This window comes from Toxorhynchites rutilus, chromosome 3 (genome assembly GCF_029784135.1).
Source record: "Toxorhynchites rutilus septentrionalis strain SRP chromosome 3, ASM2978413v1, whole genome shotgun sequence".
Classification (NCBI taxonomy): Eukaryota; Metazoa; Arthropoda; class Insecta; order Diptera; family Culicidae; genus Toxorhynchites; species Toxorhynchites rutilus.
The window spans coordinates 25,980,585-25,994,385 of record NC_073746.1 but is presented as its reverse complement, the minus strand read 5'-3'; positions in this window follow the sequence as shown (position 1 = coordinate 25,994,385).

Genomic DNA, 13,801 nt, shown 5'->3' with positions numbered 1-13,801 from the left:
GCCAACAAAGAATAAATTTTCTCCGTACAATTACCGGCACCTGGTGGGGAGCCCATCCCGAAGATCTTATAATGTTGTATAGAACAACTATTCTCTCAGTGATGGAGTATGGCAGTTTCTGTTTTCAATCAGCTGCCAAAACACACTTAATTAAACTCGAGCGAATTCAGTATCTTTGTCTCCGTATTGCGTTGGGATGTATGCCCTCAACGCATACCATGAGTCTCGAGGTTTTGGCAGGCCTACTCCCACTAAAAGATCGCTTCAATTTATTATCTCTTCGGTTCTTCATCCGGTGTAAGGTCATGAACCTATTGGTGATCGGAAATTTTGAGCGGCTGATCGAGCTAAATTTTCACTCCGGATTCATGAGTTCATATCATGAATTCATCTCCATGCAGGTTGATTCTTCTTCGTATATTCCCAACCGTGTTTGTTTCCCTGACTACATCAATTCCTCTGTGCATTTTGATCTGTCCATGAAGCAAGATATCCATGGATATTCAGATTACCAACGATCGAGGATCGCTCCAACGATCTTCGATGAAAAATATAGGGGTATCAATTGTGATAATATGTACTTTACTGATGGGTCCACTATAAATGAGTCCACAGGATTTGGAGTGTTCAACGAATTTTTTAGCACCTCACACAGTCTTCAGAATCCTTGCTCAGTGTATATTGCTGAATTGGCAGCAATTCATTGGGCGCTGGACAGCGTCGCCTCACGACCTGTTGAACACTATTACATTGTAACGGATAGTCTTAGCTCTGTCGAAGCTATCCGTTCAGTGAGGCCGGAAAAGCACTCGCCGTACTTCCTTGAGAGAATACGAAAAATTTTGAGTGCTTTATCCAGACGCTGTTATGTCATTACCTTTGTGTGGGTCCCTTCTCATTGCTCAATTCCGGGTAATGAGAGGGCTGACTCATTAGCAAAGGTAGGTGCGATTGAAGGCGATATTTATCAGCGTCAAATCGCCTTCAATGAATTTTACTCTTTAGTCCGTAAAAATACCATCGCTAACTGGCAACGCAAATGGAACGAAGATGAATTGGGCCGGTGGCTTCACTCGATTATCCCTAAGGTTAGCCTCAAACCATGGTTCAAAAGTCTGGACTTGAGTCGGGACTTTATTCGCACCTTCTCCCGACTCATGTCCAATCACTGTTCGTTAGACGCGCTACTCTTTCGTTTCAATCTGGCCGGCAGCAATATCTGCGTTTGTGGCCGAGGTTACCACGACATCGAACACGTTGTTTGGTCGTGTGAGGTGTATCTTGTTGCCAGATCGAATTTAGAGAACTCCCTTCGGGCTAGAGGAAGGCAGCCCAATGTGCCGGTGAGAGATGTGTTGGCTCGGTTAGACCTTGATTACATGTCCCAAATATATGTTTTCCTTAAATCTATCGATGTTCGTGTGTGATTATCCTTATATCCTTATACCCTCCATTTCTTCCTTTGTGAGTAATTGGTCCGCTTGCTATAAACAGAAGAATGAAATGTAAATTCACAACTGATGTACGAATAGATTTAAGAATTGAGTGTGTGTGATTATCAACATTGTAATAATTTCCTTATACCCCATCCTTTTCCTGAGAAAATGTCACCCTTTTAATCTCGAGTCCACCACGAGTAATCGGTTTCCCACATTACTAACCATAGATTTAAGAAAATTGTTCATATATATAGTTTTAAAAATATATTTAAGATTTCGGCTCCTTTAAACTTATGTAACTGAGCCTGTAAAAATAAACGAATTTATAAAAAAAAAAAAAAAAAAAAAAAAATACAACATATCCTAATTTTGTTTAAAGTCAAGATAGCGATATAGTGTATTCGACAAAGCTTTAGACCGTGTTAAAATATAAACTTTTGTCGAAGTCATCAACTTCCTATCTTTTATAGTTTTTGGAATATAAGTCATTTTTGTATGAAGACTCCTGACAAAAATAATGTTTTGCTCGTAACATTTTTGTGTGTTAATTCTCATGTGTTCATGACATATTTCTAATTAGAGAAAAGTTAGCAGAGCATGTAAATTGCTTTAATTTATACATAAAAATGTTACGAATTAAACATTAATAGTATTCTTTCAAAGAAAAAAAAAAAGAAAAAGTTGTTGTCCGAAAACTTTTTCCATGTAAATGTGTCCATCGTTCGATGTATGGAAAACTTGTTGGAAATTTTAAGGGCTATTTATATCATTTTTTTCAGAATTTTGAAAGCTTATGTTTTCGAGAAAAATGAATTTTAATTTTCAAAATATTTTTTTAATGAATTTTTTTTCCAAAAAAATCTTTGATAATTTTTAATAAAAACCAAAAAAATTACCTACATTCCATTCTTCGACTAAAATTTTTTTAAAGTTTTTTCAACATATTTTCGAAAAATCTTAATTTAAAAACTATAAGATCTACACCTTGTGTGCACCCGTGGCCGAGTGGTTAGCGTCTCACATTATCATGCCGGGTGTTCGGGTTCGATTCCCGTTCTGGTCGGAGGGATTTTTCGTCAAAGAAATTTCCCTCGACTTGCACTGTGGTCACGCGTATTCTATAGCTTGCCCCTCGGAATATATTCAAGGCGTGTTATTATTTGGCTGAAGAAATCTCAACTTAGTATTACTAAATGACGCTAGTTAATGCATACATTGAGACGGCAAAAGTTCCACAGGGAACGTGAACGCCATTCAAGAAGATCTACAAAAAGTTGGTCAGAGAATGAAATGTAGGAATTTTTTTGGGTTTTCATTAAAAATTATCAAAGAATTTTTTGGAAAAAAAATTTAATTAAAAACAAAAATTGAAAATAAAATTAATTTTTTCTTGAAAACTTGTGCTTTTAAAATTCTGAAAAAATTAATATAAATAGTTCTCAAAATATCCAACAAGTTTTCCATACATCGGTCGATGGCCACAATTACATTAAAAAAGTTTTTCGGACAACAACTTTTTCTTTTTTTTCTTTGAAAAAATACTATTAATGTTTAATTCGTAACATTTTTGTGTATAAATTAAAGCAATTTACATGCTCTGCTAACTTTTCTCTAATCAGCAATATGTCAAGAACACGTGAGAATTTACACACAAAAATGTTACGAGCAAAACATTATTTTTGTCAGGAGTCTTCATACAAAAATGACTTATATTCCAAAAACTATAAAAGATAGTTGATGTCTTCGACAAAAGTTTATATTTGAACAAGGTCTAAAATTTTGTCGAATACAATATATCGCTATCTTGACTTTAAACAAAATTAGGATAAGTTGTATTTTTTACAAAAAAAAAAATGAAAAAGTTGTTGTTCGAAAATCTTTTTCCCTGTAAAAGTGCCCATCTTCAAATGTATGGACGACTTGTAGGGAATTGTAATGGCTATTCATATATATTTTAAAATAACTTTTTTGTCAGCGAAATTTTTTTCCAAAAAATTTTTGGTGTTTTTGTGAAAATTTGAACAATTTCCTACATTTCTTCCTTTGTCGAGAATTATTTTAGGTATCATAGTTTTTAAATTATAAATTTTTATAAAAAATTAAGATAAAAAAATTGTTTGTTTCCTAAAAGTAGTCTAATTATTTTTCGAATATTTCAAGTATGCAAAGTTGCTAAAATGGCCCATGTCTTTACACCCACAACGTTTCACTGCTATCTGAAATGGTGCTGCCAAGTCGAGGTGGCATGAAATTCGTCAGTACTGCCGTTCTATGCATAGTTGTCCCATGTTACTTTTTGACGATTTTCACTTTTCTTCATAAAACGTTGTTTTTATGTATAATCATACATATAGTTTGTTCCCAGCATTTAAAAAAACAACATCAAGCTCAATTATCCCATGTTGATATTCTATTCATAACTGTCCCACAATGTATACTTTGTAGATCCATATCGAATAAATCGGTTCAAGTGCAAGAATTTCATGTCGCACTTTCAGCAGAGCTAATGCACTCATTTCTGGTTTGGAAGAGCGAACTAATTCTCAAACAAATAGAAAAAAAAAGATTAACAGAACACGTGTACACCTTGTTAGCGAATGCCTAATAACAATGAGATTTATATTCTGCGAAGGTGTTGCAGATCACTCATTTCTCCATAAAATGATGTTTCTATGCATAATCTTCCGGAAAAACACAAAAAAAATTGTTTGTTTTCAGTATATCAAAAAACCACATCAAGTTCGATTGTCCCATGTTGATATTCTAGGCATAACAGTCCCACCATGAATTTTTAAACCCGTATTCAAGCTTGATTGATTCAGTGAGGGGATCTCATCACATTTCTTTGAACAATAGTATAGTGCTTCCAAAATAACCCGGATATTGCTAAATTGAAATGCTTAAAGCTTTTGGTAGACAAATATGCGAGAAACGTTGATTGCGTGTTTCTCAATTGCTGATTCTGGAACATGGGACAACTATGCGTAGAACGGCAGAGTATATTTCGTAAATCGAGAAATAATTCCGTTGACAGATTGGTAGTTACCAAAATACCGCGTTATAAATCGTCGATTTAAAAAGGCTTTTTCCGAACAGTCAGAAATTTACAATAACAATGGGTGATAAAAATTATCTTTAATTTGTGCATATAAACGTCGGCATTTACAAGCAGAAACTGGAAGTTAAATTCAGTAACATCTCGCTGAATTCCGAAGGACCTCTGTGCACATCTCCAAGCCTTCGTTGCAACCATTTCCACTTTCATTAAAAACTTAGGTTGCACTCCCGATGAGAATACGAAATTGTCCGACAGTGCATCGTTGAATTCGCCGTAAAATTCCATCCTGAATTATCATTTCAATTCAGGAATGACCGCATGCCTTCCGCGTCTCGAGCGAAGGGGACGATGTTTGGTAAAACAACGAAAAAATTGTAATTTATTTCCCCAAAGATGTTACCGCGATCTTAACTGTACAAGCGCAAATCTTTTCCCCCGGCCAGCTTTCCCATCCTAGCGTGAGTTGACCCAGTTGTGCACATCGCGGGACCATTCGACTGAAGTTCATTCGCCATACCCGACTCTGTCTCCCTGTTGCTAATTGGTGGCAATTATTTGACAATTTAATTGAACATTTCGCCGAGTGTTGATCCGGTTGTCACAACAGTAGCGGCAGCTTTCGCTTCGGGCAAAGCACGAAAAAAAAATTGTCGCCTCTGAGCATTCCTTCTCGGAGCCGCAAAGTATCGCTACATACGACATCATAATTATGTTTTGAACCAATCACACATATTTTCAATTATCGACCTGTGCGGTTTGGCGGCTGTATCGCTTCTCGTAGGCGTTGGAGTTTTGTGGTTCTCGATCGGAATCGAGTTTTAGTATGACACTCGAGGTGAGAATTACATAATCAACTATCTCAACATTAACAAAAAAAGCGACCAATTCCAGCTGTGTTAACTGTACAAAAAAAGCACAAAAACTTTTTTTCCGATTCGATTGGAACTACCGAACAACGCAATCGATGACCCAAAATGACCGAACGAGCTCCGCCAGTGGCGATCAGAGATCTTCAGGATTAGCTCGATTCACTCGACTGCTTTTAACGAAACCTATCCAGGCCTGTGGTCAGGGGAGTCGGACCGAACTTCAGTAATGAAATAATAAATCATACGGCGCACCGACACGCCGTAGCCATTCCTTATACTGGAGGACACTCACACAAAAAAAGAAAAAAAAAACTACAAACTACACGGAGATAAAGCTGCCCGATAGCAGAGCGCTCTCACAGCGGACAGTTGAAATCAATCATTGGAAAGCTCACCCCCAACCGGCCAAAGAGAAGAATAGAAACACAAAAGAATGCGAAATGGAAACCTATCCGGCGCGATTAGCAGGGAACAACAAAAAGCAAGGCGCGTTGGTAGTAAAAATGCTCAAATCGGCGGTCCGTAATCTGGCGAACAACCGCGCGGTATCGCGGTAGGACATGAACACACACACACACACTGAGTGAGTATCCGAAAGAGGTGAATGAATGCAACGCACAAATTGAATAAATCTACATCAAATCACTGGATGAATCAATGAATCAAACGTGGAGGCCGCCCCACGGTTCGTTTCGAGCGGACCATATTCTTTTTTTTTCTTCCGTTGTTGGGCAACCGTCATCATTATACTGGAGGGTTTGGACGGCGGTCGCTGGAGATTAATGTTGCGATTGTACCAAACTGACATCCAAAAGTGGCTATTTCAAAACAGTAATGAGCCGTTGATGAAACCATAGGAAGCGTTCAAGATGGAGTGGGAGTAGAAGGAGTCTCCTTTTGTCTCAGCGCGATGAAATGAACCGCACGACTGACCATTCGATGGCGTATTTAAAGGTGATCGGATGTTTAGAGTCAAAGCACCATTTGTTGGAGTGCTTGATATCAGATGGCAAGTTGTAATAGTATACTACCCGAAGAGCATCTAGATCTGACTTTATAGATGCGTCTGAGAAAAAAAAAAATGCAAGAACGAAATGTATATGAAAAGAAGCATATTTGACGAAGTTATCGTCAATTTAGTTTTTTTTCCGATGTTTTACCGTTCTGAATCATATTTCGGACGCTTAAAGCATATGAGCTTGAGCTTGAGCTTGGGTAGACTGTACAATTCGTAGTTGCTCTCCGTGATTGACCTGAACCAACGAAATTGCACAAAGAACACACAGAATAACGCTTGGGACTAGCAAATCATTCTCGTTGTGCAATTTTCGGTGATTCGAGCTTTAAATGGTCAATAACGACGCCGGCCACGTCCTTACAGTCACCAGGGGAAGGGAAGGAATGTTAGTATGATAATCGCCGCCCGAAGGCCAGAAGGGTCGCCTCTATAGCGTGGTTCCCTAGCGATTACCATGGAAGGGATAGTTGTTAGTAGGGAAAGGTAATAATCAGGATTCACTGAGGTAAGTGATGTGATTATGTGAACGCGACTACACTACAAAACGAAAATCCTAAAATCTCGTGTTACGACTCAAGGCAGAAATTATTGTTAGGTATCCTATGACCTATGAAACCTGTAAAATTAATTGGACTGACTGTATATTCCATTATTTAAAGCATATACTTTTATTTCAATCTCGACGGCGGAGTGTTATCTTTGGCAAATCCAAGGAATTTCTATATTATATTATTTATCGCACATACTTTTCATCGAAATACCTCTCCGCGTTATCTTTAGGAAACCTGTGAAGGTAACCGAGAGAAATCTACATATTCTATTATTTATCGTGCTCCCGTGGCCAAGTGGTTAGCGTCACACCTAACATGCTGGGGATTCGAGTTCGATTCCCGTTCTGGTCGGGGGAATTTTTCGTCAGAGAAATTTCCTCCGACTTGCACTGTGGTCTCGCGTATTCTATAGCTTGCCACTCAGGATGCATTCAAGGCGTGTTACTCGGCATAGAAATCTCAACTAAGTACTAATAAAAATGACGGAAGTAACACTACGTTGAGACGGCAAAGTTCCTCTAGGAACGTTATTCAAGAAAAAGATTTATTTATCGCACGCGCTTTCTACCTAAAGTCTGCTTCATTTAATATTGGAACACAAACAATTGCGTGTAGTTCAGTCATTTATTAACGAATTCATAATTTGTTTTTCATACAAATGTAGCATTTTCTTTACTCTTTCATAAAAAAAAATCAAAAAATTATTCATTGCTGTTTCGAAGAAATTCTCGTACTTTTCCCGTAATACGGCACATTAGGCGGCGCACACCCTTTTCGTCCACCGTTTTGGCGATTTGTTTCCACCAGTTCTTCATTTGAGTCATGTTCCTAACAAGTTTTCCCTTTGCCTTAAGCCTCCGCTTCGTGATTGCCCAGTATTTCTCTATCGGCCGAAACTGGGGGCAGTTTGGGGGGTTGAGGTCCTTCGGTATTACGCTGACCCCGTTCGTTGCGTACCATTCCATAACCGTTTTGCTGTAATGGCAGCTTGCGAGGTCCGGCCAAAACATTACTGGACGGTCGTGGGCACGAATAAACGGCAGAATCCGTTTCTGTAGGCACTCTTTTTTGTAGACTTCTGATGTCATTGTCTTGTCAGTGAGAAAGACTTTGGTTTTCTGTCCACAACTGCATATCCCCTGCCAAATCATGTACTTGCGGGCGAATTTATCCGCAAACACGAACTTAAATTTTGCAGGTACATTCCCCCGAGCCGTCGCCAAATTAAATTTTCGACCTGGGATTTGCCCAAAGTCTGCCTTCACGTAGGTCTCATCGTCCATCAGAATACATCCGTCGAACTTGGTCAGCACTTGGTCGTACAGCTTTCGAGCACGGATTCTGGCCACATTGTTCTGCTTCAGCGTCTGATTTGGCTGTTTGCTGGCTCGGAATGACCTTATTCCTTCCCGGAGACGAATTCGTCGCACCGTACTGTGACCGGCCTGGAACTTATTGGCCAAATCGCGGTCTGAAAGATTGGAATTCCTTGGAAGCTAGCTTAGATGCCGACAACAATGGATTTTCAAGAAAACTGTGCACAATTTTATCTCTCCGTTCGGCTTCCATGGCGGTTGTTTACAAAATGCTATCGTTTGGTGTTATGACATAAATACATGGTGAATGGTAATGAATTTACCGACACGTGGGTGAAAAAAGTTTCCAAATCCGTCCACTAGGAGCGCCACAATGAGCAAAAGAATTTGTTCCAATATTAAATGAAGCAGACTTTAAATCCAATCGCTATGACGGTGTGTTATATTTGGGAAACCTTGCCGGGATAAATCTAGATATTCTATTATTTATAATGAAAAGGATCATCGAAATAATTCTCCTGATTATTTTTGAGAAACCTGAGAAGGTAATAGAGAGAAATTCATATATTCTATCAATTATCGCTCCTACTTTCTATCGCGAATGGCTAGAGTTATCTTTGGGATCCCTAAAATCAATCGAGGTCATATATTATGTTATTCATTGCACGTACGCTGCAATCAAGTTATTTTTGAGAAATTTGAGAAAAACCGAGAAAACCCTGTAAAATTGCACGTACATTTTCTCAAACTCCATAAAAAAAATACATCGAATAAGCGCCACCCGCTGAAAAAATTTAGTTGAATCGGCCGCACAGATCCCGAAACAAATATGTCGTCAGGTGAAAAAAAAACAAGTTCCAAGGGAAACATGTCTCACCCCACTTATACTTATATGCGTTGTAATGAATGGATCAAATTATTCACAAATAAATTACTTTATGTGTTTATAGTCGTTAAAATTTTTATGTTATAAGCTACACAATACCTTTCAACATGAGCATCTCTAGATGTCTTTGTTTGAGCCATGAGATTCATTTTAGAGAGAGAGCAGCGCTGTGATTTATACAAAGCGTAAATAACTAAGCTGAGAAAACAATCCTCCCTCTGCTCAACCCAGCTGTGTGACACCCGCCATGTATTTGATGCCAACATCTCAAACGTCAAAAAAATTTGTTTTCTTCAAAACAGCGATCCGCGTTGGCGGCATTGTGCTTCGTTTACTAGTTTAGGGGAGCGTCAACGAATAGCTGATTTTCAGTCGGAATGAACGTTTTCTAAATTAAAATTTATGAATGAGAATTAGCTTTTCCATATCGAATTAGTGTTCTATTTGAATTAAAAACATTTTTGTTTGCAGGTGTTGAAAAAATCTCATACGAAAATTGTTTATGAAGACAATTTTATATTATAATGAAAAAAATCAGCAACAATTTTGGAATAGTATATGACTATATTGAATGAAAGTCAGAAATACGCGTTTCAAGTAATTAAATAACATAATGTGAAAATTTTCATTCAAATTTTAAAATTGAAAAACCGGCTTCGTGTCTTCTAATCTGATAGAGATTTCACTAACGAGTTTGGGACACAAATTATGGCCATAATTTGAAGTCGCCACCAGACGTCGACACCATCGCGAATTACCAATTTACCACCATCTGACATATCGTGATGTCGATGATGAACTTTTACAGCAGAGGGATAGTGAGATATGCGATGACGGTAGGTAGAGTGAGATAGCGATAATCGTGCCATACACCTGGCTCAACCACAAATACATGTGAAAAAAAGAGAGAGGGATAGAAACAAGTCTCTGGTGAACGAATGCGATGATGACGTATCGTATGAGACTATATTTCCTTCTACCGCTTCCACTCACTCTCCCTTAAATGGCTAACGAAAAACTCTCCACACCGATACCCCACTCTTACTACCACAATTTCTCTCGCTGTCGTACCAAAATAAAAACGCTCTACCACTACTATCACATTATTAGAATCTTTTTCAATTTTGGGCCGCGGACTGCTCCTCTTCTTGGTGATAATATCACTGCTGTTTATTATATGCGTTCGTGTTGACCAAGTGTTGTCTACACTTCAGAGAGCACTTTTATGACACACGCACAGGACGACGAACAAGACGAACGAATATGACGCTAAACTTTTCTGCCGTTAGCACAACATGCATTCAAAGGAATTCGTCATAAAAATTAAAATTATAAATTGACTTCTGTCGAAACATTCTTCCTCTCATCACCATCATATTCTCCTACAAAATCTGAGCCGCATCACAAAAACACAGACGGAAACTAGAATGAACCGACAAGTAGACGCGCACATTTTTCTTTTTATGAAAATGAAACATTATTTCAGAGAAAAACAACATATTTTCAGCCTTTCCGATTTCCACGATTTGTTACCGATTTTCAAATTTCTGAATAACCTACAATTTACGATCACAAATTAACACTATAACAAGTTCAGCCGAAACACGATTAACCATGACGAACGACGAAAAAAAAAAATGCGGAGCAAAAAAATCACGTCTATACTCGACGACGGACGCTTAAAGCATATGATGCAGAAAACAGATATCAACTTTATGCACAGGTATTATTTGGTTGATATTTTTAATAAATTAGTTCAATATGCTTTTCAGCTTTCTACTTTAGTACCTATTTGAAGAAAAAAAATCATAGAATAAAATGGTTCTCAAATCAAGCGAATAAGAATCAAACTTCGGACACCATTTATAAAAAAAATCAAATTTAACTTTATTTTGTAACTGTTTGAACGAAAATTACATTACACTTCATTATATTTAATAGTCAACTGGGAAACACTTACCAAGCAATCACAGAAACCTTATAACGATGATGAGAACTGATGAAACACGGGAGAAATTTAAACATTGATGAAGGGATAAATTCTACGTACTCACGCTAAGCAAACGTCAAACACAAACGATAATGAGTGGATTTTGGATTATGGATGGATTTTTTCCTACAATGTAATAATTCAAGTGTAATTCTCAAATGAAGTGATAGTGAAACCAAGGAATTACTCTAAGAAAGCAATTGTGATATAAATTTTATAGTTATATCATCAGTGCATCAAGCATTTTAAGATATTAGAACAAAGTGTCCGAAATATGATTCAGAACGGTATATGCATTTCAGTGCGAAAAACGCACATTAGCGTCTAAATTATCCACTTCTCAAATCATTCCCATTCCCTTCTATCAAATGCTCTAAGTTGCGCATGACATGATTTCTAATACCGTTTTGTCTCATATTCCGAACACTTAAGCTTTGATGGCCTCTAAACAGTGTCTCATTACTCAAAATGGTACTCTTTCGGGAAATTAATTTGAGTTTTGGATACAATAGAGCCTTGCTTTTCATTTGACTACAATAGAATTGATTTACAAATACATATTCATGGTGAAAAACTAAAAATATGTTTTATCACTTTTGTATCAAATTCCGAACACTAAGTTTGTCACTGACTCATATTCCGAACACTTTTGTCTCAAGTTCCGAACAGACAAAATGCAATTTTAAAAAAAATCATAACTGTTAAACTACTGGACCGATTCATATTATCGATATATCAAATTAAAGTCAATTAGCTAGTCTTCTTTGGAAAAATGTTATACTCGCAAAAAAATTGGTTTTGCTTTTGTAATTATTCATTGTATTTGTTTCTCATAGTTTACATGGTTTCGGGACCAAGGGCACTACATCGGTATCGATACCTGTAAATGATGTTAAAATTAAGTCTATAGCCCAAAGAATGTCTGGGTTTTGAATATTAAATTATTTATAACATTAAAGTTCGGTAAACTTTATTGCAAATGCCTCATATTATGAATTATAGGCTGAATCGATACCTGTAAATGATGTTAAAATGAAGGCTATAATCTCCAAAGAATTTCGGGGTTTTGATTATTCAATTATTTATAACATTAAAACTCAGTAAATTTACATTTAAAAATAAAGTATTCGGAATTTGAATCATGCGTAGAAACTTGATTCATATTCCTAACACTACTTCAATATTGTATTTAATGAAGAATTCTGCATAAAATATCATTTTTTTCATCTATTTATTGTAGATTCCTACCATTTCTAGCACTTAACATGAAAACAACAAACAAAATAGTTGAAACAACTTCAAGAACTGAAAAATTAAAAATTAAAAATTTTACGGAATTGGAATTGGCCATACATAGAAACACAAATTTCTGCATAACTCGAGAATTAATCAAGCAAATCAAACGAAATTTGACATGTGGAGGTTTTAGGGTGCAATAAATATTTTTACGGTGGTAAGGCACTCCACCCCCTGGCTAAGGGGGAGCTGCCATACAAATGAAAAACAAATTTCTGCATAACTCGAGAACTCTGTGTAGGTATGACACCCCTTCCTCCTCTGGAAAGGAGAGGGGGTCCATAAAAATAACGCACATATTCTAACCAAACATGACAATTGAACATTTTCGGAAAACTGTGGAGGAAAATGGGAAAGTTCGAAAAGTTCAATTCGCATGTGTTCTACAATTCCATTCGACACACCTTCCTTTGCATAACTCGAGAACTAATCAAGCAAATTGAACCAAATCTGGCATATGGAGGTGTCAGGTAACATTAAATGTTACTATGGTGGTTTGACACACCTACCCCCTCTCTAAGGGAAAGGGGCTTCCACACAAATGAAACACAAACTTCTGCATAATTCGAAAAGGAATCAAGCAAATGGAGCTAAATTCTGGGCAGGACGAAGTTTGTCGGGCCAGCTAGTACAAAATAAACATTTAGGATAAAAAATGAGTGGGTTATATCTATGATATAACCGCAAGGTTGACGTGGAACTACCTTAGCTTAGCAATCATTCGTTTGTATTGATTAAATTCTTGATTGAATGAAACAGTTTCCAAATTCAATTGAGTTCAATATATTTGCTCTGTGAGTGAAAAAAATGAACAAATGCCGTGTAAAGTCAATTCATTTATTGTGATTGATTGTTCTTCGTTACAAGTAAATTTAATGACGGACCTTTTACGTTTGGTATGATGACTAGAACAAAATATATGTACGGAAGAATTATCAAACGTTTGATGAACCAGCCTAAGGCTGAAAATCTTTCCAATAAAGACAAAAAAAAATTATCAAACGATTATTTTATTTTACATTTCCCTCTGAACATCCTGAACATCCCAAAAGTGTACATACTTCTCGAATTTGCTTGATACTGGGAAGTTCATTCGCTTCTAGTGTCTGCACGATTTTCCCAGGTTCCTAAGTTTAGAAGATCATGTTAGGACAGACATATTCCACTCTGCACAAAGGCAAGCGAGGACAAAAGTACTCACAGTTTGCCTTTATTTCCCCAGAAACCTCGGTTTTGAAGTCTGTGTTAGGGAAACACATTTCAATCGGAACAAAAATACCCCCAACTTGCATGAATTTGAAATACCGATTTCTCCAGGCACCTTGGTTTAGAAATCTCTATTAGGGAACACATTTCGGTGGGAACAAAAGCTCCCCCT